This window comes from Carassius auratus, chromosome 35 (assembly GCF_003368295.1).
Source record: "Carassius auratus strain Wakin chromosome 35, ASM336829v1, whole genome shotgun sequence".
NCBI classification, from domain to species: domain Eukaryota; kingdom Metazoa; phylum Chordata; class Actinopteri; order Cypriniformes; family Cyprinidae; genus Carassius; species Carassius auratus.
Window position 1 is genome coordinate 2,186,509 of NC_039277.1, and position 11,553 is coordinate 2,198,061.

Genomic DNA, 11,553 nt, shown 5'->3' on the forward strand with positions numbered 1-11,553 from the left:
ATTGAACCCGTGATAGCATGATTACAAATCAAGGTATAACGCAATAATCTACAAACGGAGCTGCACGAAACACAAACCAGAGAGCAAGTAAAAGAGTACAAAACATTAATATGAAAATGACCTTTTGCCGATAGGGGCACAATTGTAGTATACGCTCTGATGGGTCATATTTCAGGGATTTGGACAAACGACCTATACGAGCGTATTGGTTGGAGGACAGGTTGTTTAGCATGCTGCAGCAAAGAAACCCAATATATAAGGAAAGGGGAACAATTCTCATCATTAACTATTTACTACGAAGTTTGGTATTTTATTTCCTGACCCATGGTCTGACCAGGGGCACTGCACAAGATCCTGGGCCCTATGCACAGGCAGTCCTAATGTCCTGTAAATCACTTCTTTTACAAGTCAAGTTTTGTCTGTCATGAATCATTTAATGTAAATTAAATATTTCGATATTTTTAGCTTCAAAATTAAATGGAAGGAAAATTCTAATTTAAACAAGGATGAAGAACCATGCTGCAATCAATTTAAATTATAGTTTTACTTTTCCCAGTGTTGTTGTAAGTTGATATCCTATTGTTGGATAATAGTTGCCTTTTATTTATTTTTTTCAAGGTGAAAGACTGCTTCCCTCACTTCCTCACATGTCCCAAGATACAATGAGAAAATTAGCATTGATTTCTGTGCTACACTTGATCAATGTGATTCCCATCCCGAACGATCCAATGAGATTCTGTTTCTGGTTTATGCCCATTTTCTTACACCTCTTCTTTTACCTAATAAATCCCTTTTACATATTGTGTACACGGAGCAGCTCATCAAAGAACTGAGTCTCCTTCTGCTGAAGTTTCCCAGGCTTTGGCCCTCAGTTGTTTGAATGCCCTGGTTGTATGGAACCAAATGGATCTGCAGGAATTAGCTTTACATCACTTGCTTTCAAGTGGATCCTCTGCAGTGAATGGGTGCCGTCAGAATGACGCTGATTAAAAACATCACAATAATCCACACCACTGCTGCCCATCAGTTAATGTCTTGTGAAGCTAAAAGTGCATTGTTTCCGTAAAAATAAATAAATAAATAAAACATTAGGTCCAAATCAGGAGAGGAATACTGAATGCACAGATCAAGCATCGTTTTCAAGAGAACAAACTAACCAAAACAATTCAAAAACAAATATGTGGGTTGATTATCATATGAGAAAACTGGCAATGGATTTCCCTGAAGGAAGTGTTATGGATTATGTGCTACATAATTGCATATTTTGGCCAAAAGCCACAAACATGCAGCTTTTTACATTCCACAAGATGTTAACTGATGGACTGGAGTGGTGTATATTACTTGTGGATTATTGTGATGTTTTTATCAGCTGGTTGGACTGCATTCTGACGGCACCCATTCACTGCTGAGGATCTACTGTGCAAGTGATGCAATGCTACATTTCTGCAAATCTGTTTCCATGAAGAAACAAACGTATCTACATATTGGATGGGGTTAGTAAATCTTCAGCAGATTTAGATTTTTGGTCAAACAATTCATTTTATTGCAAATTAATATGTATTATGCTAAAGTACTTCTTTTTCACAGGTGCTTTCGAAACTCCTATACCCCAGGTGTGTAATTCTCCTTCATTGCGTTATGAACATGAATGATGTTCTGTATGTCTTGTTGAGAAGAGTGGTGCTGTTATTTGTAATATTTGGAGTGGTAAATTTATCCAGCGAACAACACAACTGGCAAAAAAAAAAAGAAAAAAAAAAAGATACAAATGAAAACACAAAAATCACTCCTAACAAGCACCAATTTACAGTGAAATGATTTAGACTGTGTCTGGGAGTTTTGCTTGGGCAGCACAACTCACTTTTTCTGAGTTGTCTCATGACTTCATGTTAGTCATATGCATTCATGACTAAATGATTTGTCAGTATTCACTGGGTTGATATCACCCTATCATATTCTCAAATAGCTGGCTTCATATTCTGCAGTCTATTAAAATGAGGCACATAAAATGTAAACCTAGAGCTCAGAGTACTCAGTATCTTATCTAATCAATATGACTGGCTTTTTATCAACAGTGTGCTCAAGGTAAGTGCACGCAGAGAAAAACAGTGAGCAGAGACCAACCTTGCAATTATTCATTTGGTCCTCTTTGATTTTGTTCTGAAGGCCTTCACGTCCTTCTTGAAAATGTCTTCTTTTTACCAATGGCTTTAAAAACGTGAAGACTGAATTTTCTAGCCATCTAAAAAACCTTTCATGTTGCATAATGGATGCATTCTTGCCTTGGTTCACAATGCAACTACAGGATAAATAAAATGAGTCCGAATTTCAAATCAAGTGAATTCTAGTCTTACAGGCAAAAGACATCTACATATTTAAACCAGAAAAAAATATATAATGTGAAGTGTCTGCAATTGCAAACATATCACTCAAATAATTTAATGATGTGTTTAATAACATGTTCTTTGACTATGTTTTATCATAACATCAATGTCACATCCACACAAGGAGAGGAGGAGATGGGTAAGTGTTTACGTGAAGCTTTATTAACATAGGACTTTTAACAGAGCAAGTAAGTGTGGTCACAGACGAAGAATCTTCAAGCACTGATCACATAGGTGAGTTCAAGCACAAGGCTAGGCCAGACAACAAAGAGTCACTTCCCTTAATCGCTGTGTCTGAATCTCCACAGAGTCACAATATGATCCACAAGAAGCAGGTAGAAGATCCATAAGAGCGTCCATGCAATCTCGATTCCAGCCGGTGAGTGAATGAGTGAGGTGAGTATTTAAAGGTGTGGTAATTGCTGGTGCAGGTGCAGGTAATCAGTATTCAGGTGACGGTTCACGTGAGCGGTGCATGGGAGATTGAGTGGATGGTGACTGGCAATGGTGACTGGGGCTGAGGGAACGAGCTGAGGGTGTGACACTACCCCCCCCCCCCCGGGTGACTCCAGGAATCCTAGAGCGACGACGGGGACGACCACGACCTCTGGGAGCCGGGCGGTCTGGGTGTTGTCGGTGGAAATCTTCGAGGAGAGCCGGATCCAGGATGTCATTGCGTGGTACCCACGACCTCTCTTCGGGACCGAACCCCTCCCAATCTATGAGGTATTCCAGGTGGCCGTCCCGCCGCCGGGAGTCGAGGATCTCTTGGACCTGGTAGATGTTGTCTCCGAGGATCTCGGGTTGGTCTGGAGGGGGAGGCGGTTCTGGTTCTGTGGAGGAAGGAGAAACTGGATCAGTGTGACGTTTTAGCAGTGAGACGTGAAACGTGGGTGAGATCCGGTAGTGTGGTGGTAGGTCCAGGCGGTAGGTGACGGGATTTATCTGAGAATGGATGGTGAACGGCCCTATGTAGCGGGGACTCAGCTTTTTGCAGGGCAGTCGGAGGCGGATATCCCGAGTGGAGAGCCAAACCTTGTCTCCAGGTAGATAGACGGGATTAGGCGATCTGCGTCGGTTAGCGGTCTCTGTATGCCTCCGAACTGCCCGTTGGAGATGGACGTGAGCTGAGTCCCACACCCTCTCGCTCTCCTGGAACCAGTGATCTACCGCGGGCACTTCAGAGACTTCTCCTGACCAGGGAAACAGCGGTGGTTGATAGCCTAAAACACATTGAAAAGGGGTTAAGCCTGTAGTGGTTTGGCGAAGGGAGTTTTGGGCATACTCAGCCCACGGCAGATACTGGCTCCAGGTATCCTGGTGTTGGGAGCAGTAAGTACGGAGGTACCGTGAGATCTCTTGGATCTTCCGCTCGGTCTGGCCGTTGGTCTGAGGATGATATCCAGAAGATAAACTGACGGATGTTCCGAGGAGTTGGAAGAACGCTCGCCAGACCCTGGAGATAAACTGAGGTCCTCTGTCCGAGACAATGTCCTCTGGAGTGCCATAATTCCGGAACACGTTGGTGAAGAGGGCTTCGGCGGTCTCGAACGCTGTGGGAAGACCCTTTAATGGGATTAGTTTGCAGAATTTAGAAAAACGATCAACAACAACTAGAATGGTAGTGTACCCCCTTGAGGGGGGAAGGTCAGTGGCGAAATCCACCCCTAGATGGGTCCAGGGTCGGCGAGGAATGGGCAGTGGTTGTAATTTACCCACGGGAAGTTGACGAGGTGTGGTGGTAACGGCGCAGACCGAGCATCCGAGGATGTACCGGGTAACGTCACGAACCATGTTAGGCCACCAGTACTTCTGCTGGATGAGCGAGAGGGTTCGCCTGCTGCCAGGGTGTCCTGAGCCAGGTGACGTGTGCGTACTTTCCAGTAGGGGGAGTCGCTGGTTGGTGGGCACGTACATTAGACCCGTGGGTACCTCCGGAGGTGCAGGCTCCTCGAGGGTGGCGGCTCGAATTTCCTCGTCGATCTGCCAGAGGATAGGCGCGAGGAAAACGGAGGGTGGTAGAATTGAATCAGGCTTGTTGGTGTCTGGATCTGGTGAGTACATACGGGACAGGGCATCTGCTTTAGTGTTCTTGTGACCGGGTTGATACGTGATCTGGAAATTAAAGCGAGCAAAGAAGAGTGACCACCGAGCCTGACGAGCATTGAGTCTTTTGGCATTCTGCAGATATTGGAGATTTTTGTGGTCGGTGACAACAGTGAATGGGAACTGAGCTCCCTCTAGCCAGTGCCGCCACTCCTCAAGGGCGAGTTTAATGGCCAACAACTCACGGTCTCCGATTCCATAATTGCATTCGGCAGGAGAGAGTTTCTTAGAGAAGTACGCACACGGATGGAGTGAGCAAGGTTCACCAGACCTTTGGGATAGCACGGCTCCAATGCCGTGATTGGCCGCATCCACCTCTACTACGAAAGGCTTGGACGGGTCAGGATGTCGAAGAATGGGCGCTGAGGTGAAGAGGTGTTTAAGATGGCTGAAGGCCTCTCGAGCTTGGGGTGTCCAGCGCAGCCGGCGCTGACCTCCTTTTAGGAGGGATGTTAGAGGAGCAGAGTGCAGGCTGTAGTTCTTGATAAAGCGCCGATAGAAATTGGCAAAGCCAAGGAATCGCTGTAGTTCTTTCACCGTTGTGGGTTCCGCCCAGTTGGTCACAGCATCTACTTTGGCTGACTCCATCTGAACTCCCTCCGCAGAGATCACGTATCCGAGGAAGGAGACGGTAGTGCAGTGAAACTCACACTTCTCAGCTTTTAGGTAGAGGTGGTGGTCTCGGAGTCGTTGTAAGACGTGGCGGACATGGGTTTGGTGTTCTTCTATGTTCCGGGAGTAGATCAGGATATCGTCTATGTAGACAATGACGAATTGGTGGAGATAATCACGGAATATTTCGTTCATGAAACTCTGGAAGATGGATGGACTGTTAGCAAGCCCATAGGGCATAACCTGATACTCGTAGTGCCCGGCAGGGGTGATGAAAGCAGTCTTCCACTCGTCTCCCTCTCGGATACGGATCAGATTGTAGGCACTGCGGAGGTCGAGTTTGGTGAACACCTTGGCTTCACGCAGTTCCTCCAGAGCCGCCGGAACGAGTGGTAATGGGTAGGCGAACTTGACGGTGGCGTCATTTAGCACTCGATAGTCGATGCATGGTCGAAGTCCGCCATCCTTTTTGGGCACGAAGAAGAAACTGGATGCAGCTGGAGATGTGGATGGTCTGATGAACCCCTGATCGAGAGCCTCCTGGATGTATTCCTCCATCGCCACCTGCTCAGGACGGGAGAGTGGATATATCTTCCCATGTGGTAGCTTGGCACCTGGCAGCAGGTCGATACAACAGTCCCAGGGCCGGTGTGGTGGTAATCGGGTGGCTTGTTCCTTGCTGAACACATCGGAGTAGGAGGAGTAAAGGGCAGGTCTTCCTATGGAGGTGGAGTGCAATTGAAGGTGCGGTGGCTCGGACTGTGAACTCTGGACTGGTGAACGGTGAATGTGACTCTGGCATCCCGGATCCCATGCCTGGATCTCCCCTGTGCTCCAGTTGATTCGTGGGTTATGTTGGGCCAGCCACGGCCTACCCAGGACGACGTCAACGGTAGCGCGAGGAAGTACGAGGAGGGCCAGTTGTTCCCGGTGTCCGTGGGGCAGAACGAGTTCCAGCTCGTGGGTCCTTCTAGTTATTTTGCCTCCTCCTAACGGTGATCCTTGGATGGTAGTGATACGGTAGGTGGTCTCATTCTGGGTGATGGGTATACGGTGCTTGGTTACGAAGTGAGATGAGATGAAGTTGCTTGCGGCTCCGGAATCCACCAGGACATGGATGGGAAGATTACGTGAGTTAATTGTTATCTGGGCTTTGATATGAGGTATGTGAGATACAGATGGGGTAATGGAAACTGTACTCACCATTGGGCGAGGCGGACGGACCGGGCAGGCGTGGATCAGGTGAGTGGCCTCGCCACAGTATAAACACAGCCGCTGCTGGATGCGGCGTCTCCGTTCAGAGGCATCTAGGCGGTAGGAGTCGGTGATCATGGGTTCCTCCTGGTTTCGTTGAGGCGAGGGCGTTCTGGTTGATGGAGAGATGGTATATGAAGCCGGGGAGGCACAAGCCGAGAGGTGCTGAGCAACATTTATAGTTTTTCTGATGAATGTCTCGAGATCGACATTATCGTCGTAAATGACCATTTGCTTTCTGATCTGGGGCTTTAAACCTTTACGGTATCCAGCTAGCAGGGCAGTTTGGTTCCAACCACTGGTGGCGGCTAATGTCCGGAAACGGAGAGTGTAGTCGTGAATTTCCGTGGCTCCCTGGCGGAGATTTAAGAGTTCATCATGGGTTGAAAGAGGAGTTAGAGCCACCCCGAACCCTTCCTGGAGGTGGGTGGCGAAGGCATCGAATGAGGATAGAACCGGACTCTGGGAGTTCCAAAGAGCCTCCGCCCATTGTAGCGCTCGTCCGTTGAGGAGAGAGATCACAAAGGCGACTTTGGTGGCCTCATTGGGGAATTTACTGGTATTCGCGTTGACGAACAGTGAGCACTGCAGAATAAACCCACTGCAGCCACTCGGTTCACCCGCATAGCACGCGGGACGTGCAAGGGGCGTGCTGTTGGTGGTGGAAGCACTAGTTTCGGTGGGTGGTGAAACTGACTGTAATACTTGGCGGAGGGCAGTCACCATTTCGGTGAACGGGTCCGAAGCCGCTCCCTGAGCAGCAGCGTTAACATCCATGGGAGATATGAAGTTCTGTTTTAAGGGCTGGAATCCTGTCACATCCACACAAGGAGAGGAGGAGATGGGTAAGTGTTTACGTGAAGCTTTATTAACATAGGACTTTTAACAGAGCAAGTAAGTGTGGTCACAGACGAAGAATCTTCAAGCACTGATCACATAGGTGAGTTCAAGCACAAGGCTAGGCCAGACAACAAAGAGTCACTTCCCTTAATCGCTGTGTCTGAATCTCCACAGAGTCACAATATGATCCACAAGAAGCAGGTAGAAGATCCATAAGAGCGTCCATGCAATCTCGATTCCAGCCAGTGAGTGAATGAGTGAGGTGAGTATTTAAAGGTGTGGTAATTGCTGGTGCAGGTGCAGGTAATCAGTATTCAGGTGACGGTTCACGTGAGCGGTGCATGGGAGATTGAGTGGATGGTGACTGGCAATGGTGACTGGGGCTGAGGGAACGAGCTGAGGGTGTGACAATCAATAATACGATTACAATGAGAGATAGATTATCATTTGACATCACTGCTGCGATAACAACAAACCACTGTAATAAAATAATCTCTCGCTGGACATTTCAATTTGAAAGTGTCGAAAAAAAAAGGTATGGATGGAGCATGATATGTATGTGGAAACATTCATATGCAGATTTCACACACACACACATGCATGGTTAACGGACCCACTCAACTGAATCTGACTTGATTATATAATTTAGTGTATTATATTTAAATTTAGCATTGTTATTTCCCTGCGAAGACAAACCTGTGACCCACTGTACCAGATGAGAACCACTGTCTTATATAGTGAAAAAATGTTTCTATTTAACAAGATTCTTGTTTTATCATGTGCCTTTTCAGTTTGTATGCACTCAATGCCAGAACAAAGTACTTTTACTGGCAACAAATTAACTATGTTCAGTCTTATAATGTTTTGAACATGTTCTGTCTCTATTTTTCCATGTGCATCAACAACGTAAACCCAAAAGAGTTTGAAAGCAGTGATTCTTCTTTGTGCTCGACAGCAATCCTTTGCTTGAATAACCATACAGTGGTTCTGACCTCCTGGCCCTCTCATTCCCATGACATTCATTTGAAGGACAGATAATAAGACGTGAATTACCTGGCTGTTCACAACAGCTGGGACCTTATCGAGTGTGGGGGGTAGAAGGGGCTGTGCATTCTACTATCGCTGAGAGGTGAATTGGTGTCAGTTCTTCGCTGTAGGCACATATACCAAGCCTGTGGATTAGTTAACTATAGGTATGAGTATCATTCTCAACAGTTCTCAGAAAATGTATGAGTGATAAATCTTGCTTTTGAGTTTGTAATATTTATATTTCGCCTACACTGCTAACCCTAAATGAGGATAACATGTTTCAATTCTGGGACAAAAGGTTAATAGAAATCAATACCACATTGTGGCTTACCTAAGCTATCAAATGATGATGCCAGCAAGGAGATAAAAAATGCAAAGTATGTTGTACTATACTTGAGTTGTCTATAAGCTCAGCTATTTTTTATTAATTAAAAAAAAAAAAAAATCTTCGTGCACTATGTCTAAAGGAGTGAAGAGAAGAGCAATAAATTATAAACCCTTGAATGAGTAAATAATGAAAGGACATAAAAGGATGTGAGCCGGGTGAAGAAGAACAGATGAAATCTTAGTGGTGTCTTAAATCATTTGTAATTTGGTTGACTGGCTTGAATCTTACTGCACACTGTTTTTTTTTTATTATTGCTAAAATTTGTATGTAAGTAACGTTTGAATTTGTTTCTTTTTTTCTTACAGGTTTCTTTTATTGATTAATTTGAAAGACATTGCTTCATTTAGGGGGCATTTACACCATACCATTTTCATCTAAAAATGGAAAACGTTTCATGCATTTTGACCATTCATTTACATGATGGCTACAGTTAGGGGTCCTAAAAAAGAAAACTGGTTTCAAAGTGCAAGTTTTTGAAAATGATTCCGCTATTGTCTCCTTGAAAATGGCAAATCATGTGCATGTATTAGGTGTTCAGTCTATATGTGCACAGGCACATAATGTTTCTTTACAATGTGACATCGCCAGCTACTGCTCTGGCATAATATATCAGGGTTTGTAGTCATTTTCGATGATCTGTGAATGGGAATCATTTTGACAACATTGTCATCTGCTTGGTAAAGTTTGCTAAAACACACAATTATTATTATTATTATTATTATTATTATTATTATTTTAAATTAAATTGTCTGTGGGTGCGGTTTAAAAGTAATTGGTTTGTGTTTATCGGCATTTTACACCAGCTGAACGCAACTCGTTCAGTAAGAATTTTGAATTGGAATTATGTATTTTATAACAATATTTTGCTGCCTATACCTGCCAGCCTTCATTATTATTATTATTATTATTATTATTACAGTTCATCCCATTTAATAATAATAATGATTTATTCATTGTTGAGTGCAGCCCTGGCGACCTGTAAAGTTGCAGTTTTTGCATGATTCACATATGAAATAGTTACATCTTCCTTTGATATTGGGTTATACATATCATGTAACATATGAGTTGATCAGAACTGATCAAAACTAACTGCTGAAGCTAGTCCAGCCAGACCTCGACTCAGTCTGACCAATGTTCGCTTGATATGTTCTGACTGAATCTTTCAAAGCACTTGCATTTTTTCATCACCTTGAACTTCATTTTCTTGTCAACAGTTCGTTCCGTCTGGCCTGTAGCATAAAGTAAATCCATTGCATAGTGGTTCTCTAAGGTTCTCTGTAGTAATACAACTAGGCACATAAGAGAAAAAAATATATAAAAGCAAATTCTCTCATTTGGATCCTGCGGACATACCATATTCTTGTCAGCCATAACACTGTATTTTAATGCTGGAATAAACACTTGCCCCATGACCTCCAAAATTATATCATTTGATGCCCTCATTTGAGACAACAAAAATCATGCTGAAAAAAAACCCTCTAAGGCTATACATAAAAATCATATTCATATAACTTGCTTAACCTCTATCTGTCACCCACTAATAATTCAGTCAGTCTTTCCAAACTGACAGAGATGGGCATATGCAGGTCAGTGCTTTTTGTTTTGTATCTTGGATTGTCATCCTGTTCATCCTTGGGGGTACCACAGGGTTCAGTACTTGGACAGATAATTTTCTCCCACTGCTTGGAATAATCATCAAATTGCACAGCTGTTCTTAACTTGACTATGCTAATGATACTCAACTACATTTAACACCACTTTTATTTTGTCATGAAAGATATCCCTGACTTATCTAAACAGTTGTTAGTCATTGTTAACATCTGTTACTAGACAACACACAACACACAACTATCTCTCACAGCCTTGTTTTTGAGCCTCATGTCATCAAGGGATTACTGCAGGAACTGGTGGAACGGTCCTTATAACTCAAACTTTTTAAAATCTAATTTCATGTCATATTACTGGTCTCTTCTTCAATTCACAGAGGAAAATAATAATAATAATAATAATAATAATAATAATAATAATAATAATACAAGTACACACAATTGCACCACTAATTCCCTCTACTCATTGTCTTCAACAGTTTATGGACCCACCTTGGCTAAATTTTAGTTCATTACCAATAAGGTTAGATAATCATTCTATTTGTTATTGCCACAATGGAGGTTGAGGCCTTGGTTGGCGAACTTTATGTAATTGGCTTTATTAACATAATTTATTGTCTAGCCATCATGATTCATTATGATTTTTATATAACTAATAAATTATGCACAAAGCAGAACTATTCACAGTACTCCTAACATAAATCACTTTATACCACAGAAAACCACATGACTGGTTTCTTGAGGGAATTTATTATTAGTTTATTTATTTTTACTTTATGTAGTTGACAGGGACATAGCAGTATAATATTCCCCTCTTGTGCTGCTTTGACAGAAAAAGCAGACTATAAAAAAACAGTATTCATTTAAAGTATTTGTGAATGTGACAGTTATTGCTATGACAAAATCATTTAATCATGGACAATCAACTCTTGCGTTGTGGTAAATGTAATTACACCAGAAATCTATCAAGGAAAGCCCTTGCTGCACTTAATAACAGCAAAGAAACATGACTCATCAGCAGCTGGCTAATGTGTTATATATCATGACTGGTCTTACACAGGGAATGACTGCTGCTTTGTTAATACAGTGTGCATGGAGGCTCACAGCACCAGAGGAAAGGTCAGGGGAAATGATACAGGAGACACATAACCAAATGAGAGCTGACAGGAAAGGTTGTCTATGTGAAAGGGTTGTATCTGAAGATTTAGGAAGGAGAGTTTGTAAAGTTACCTTGAGAGTTTTGTTGAAACACAAGGACGGTGGTGACTTTGGTGTTGATTGGGACCATGACTATGTGGTAAACAGACATTATAAGATGTATTTAGATTAAGTT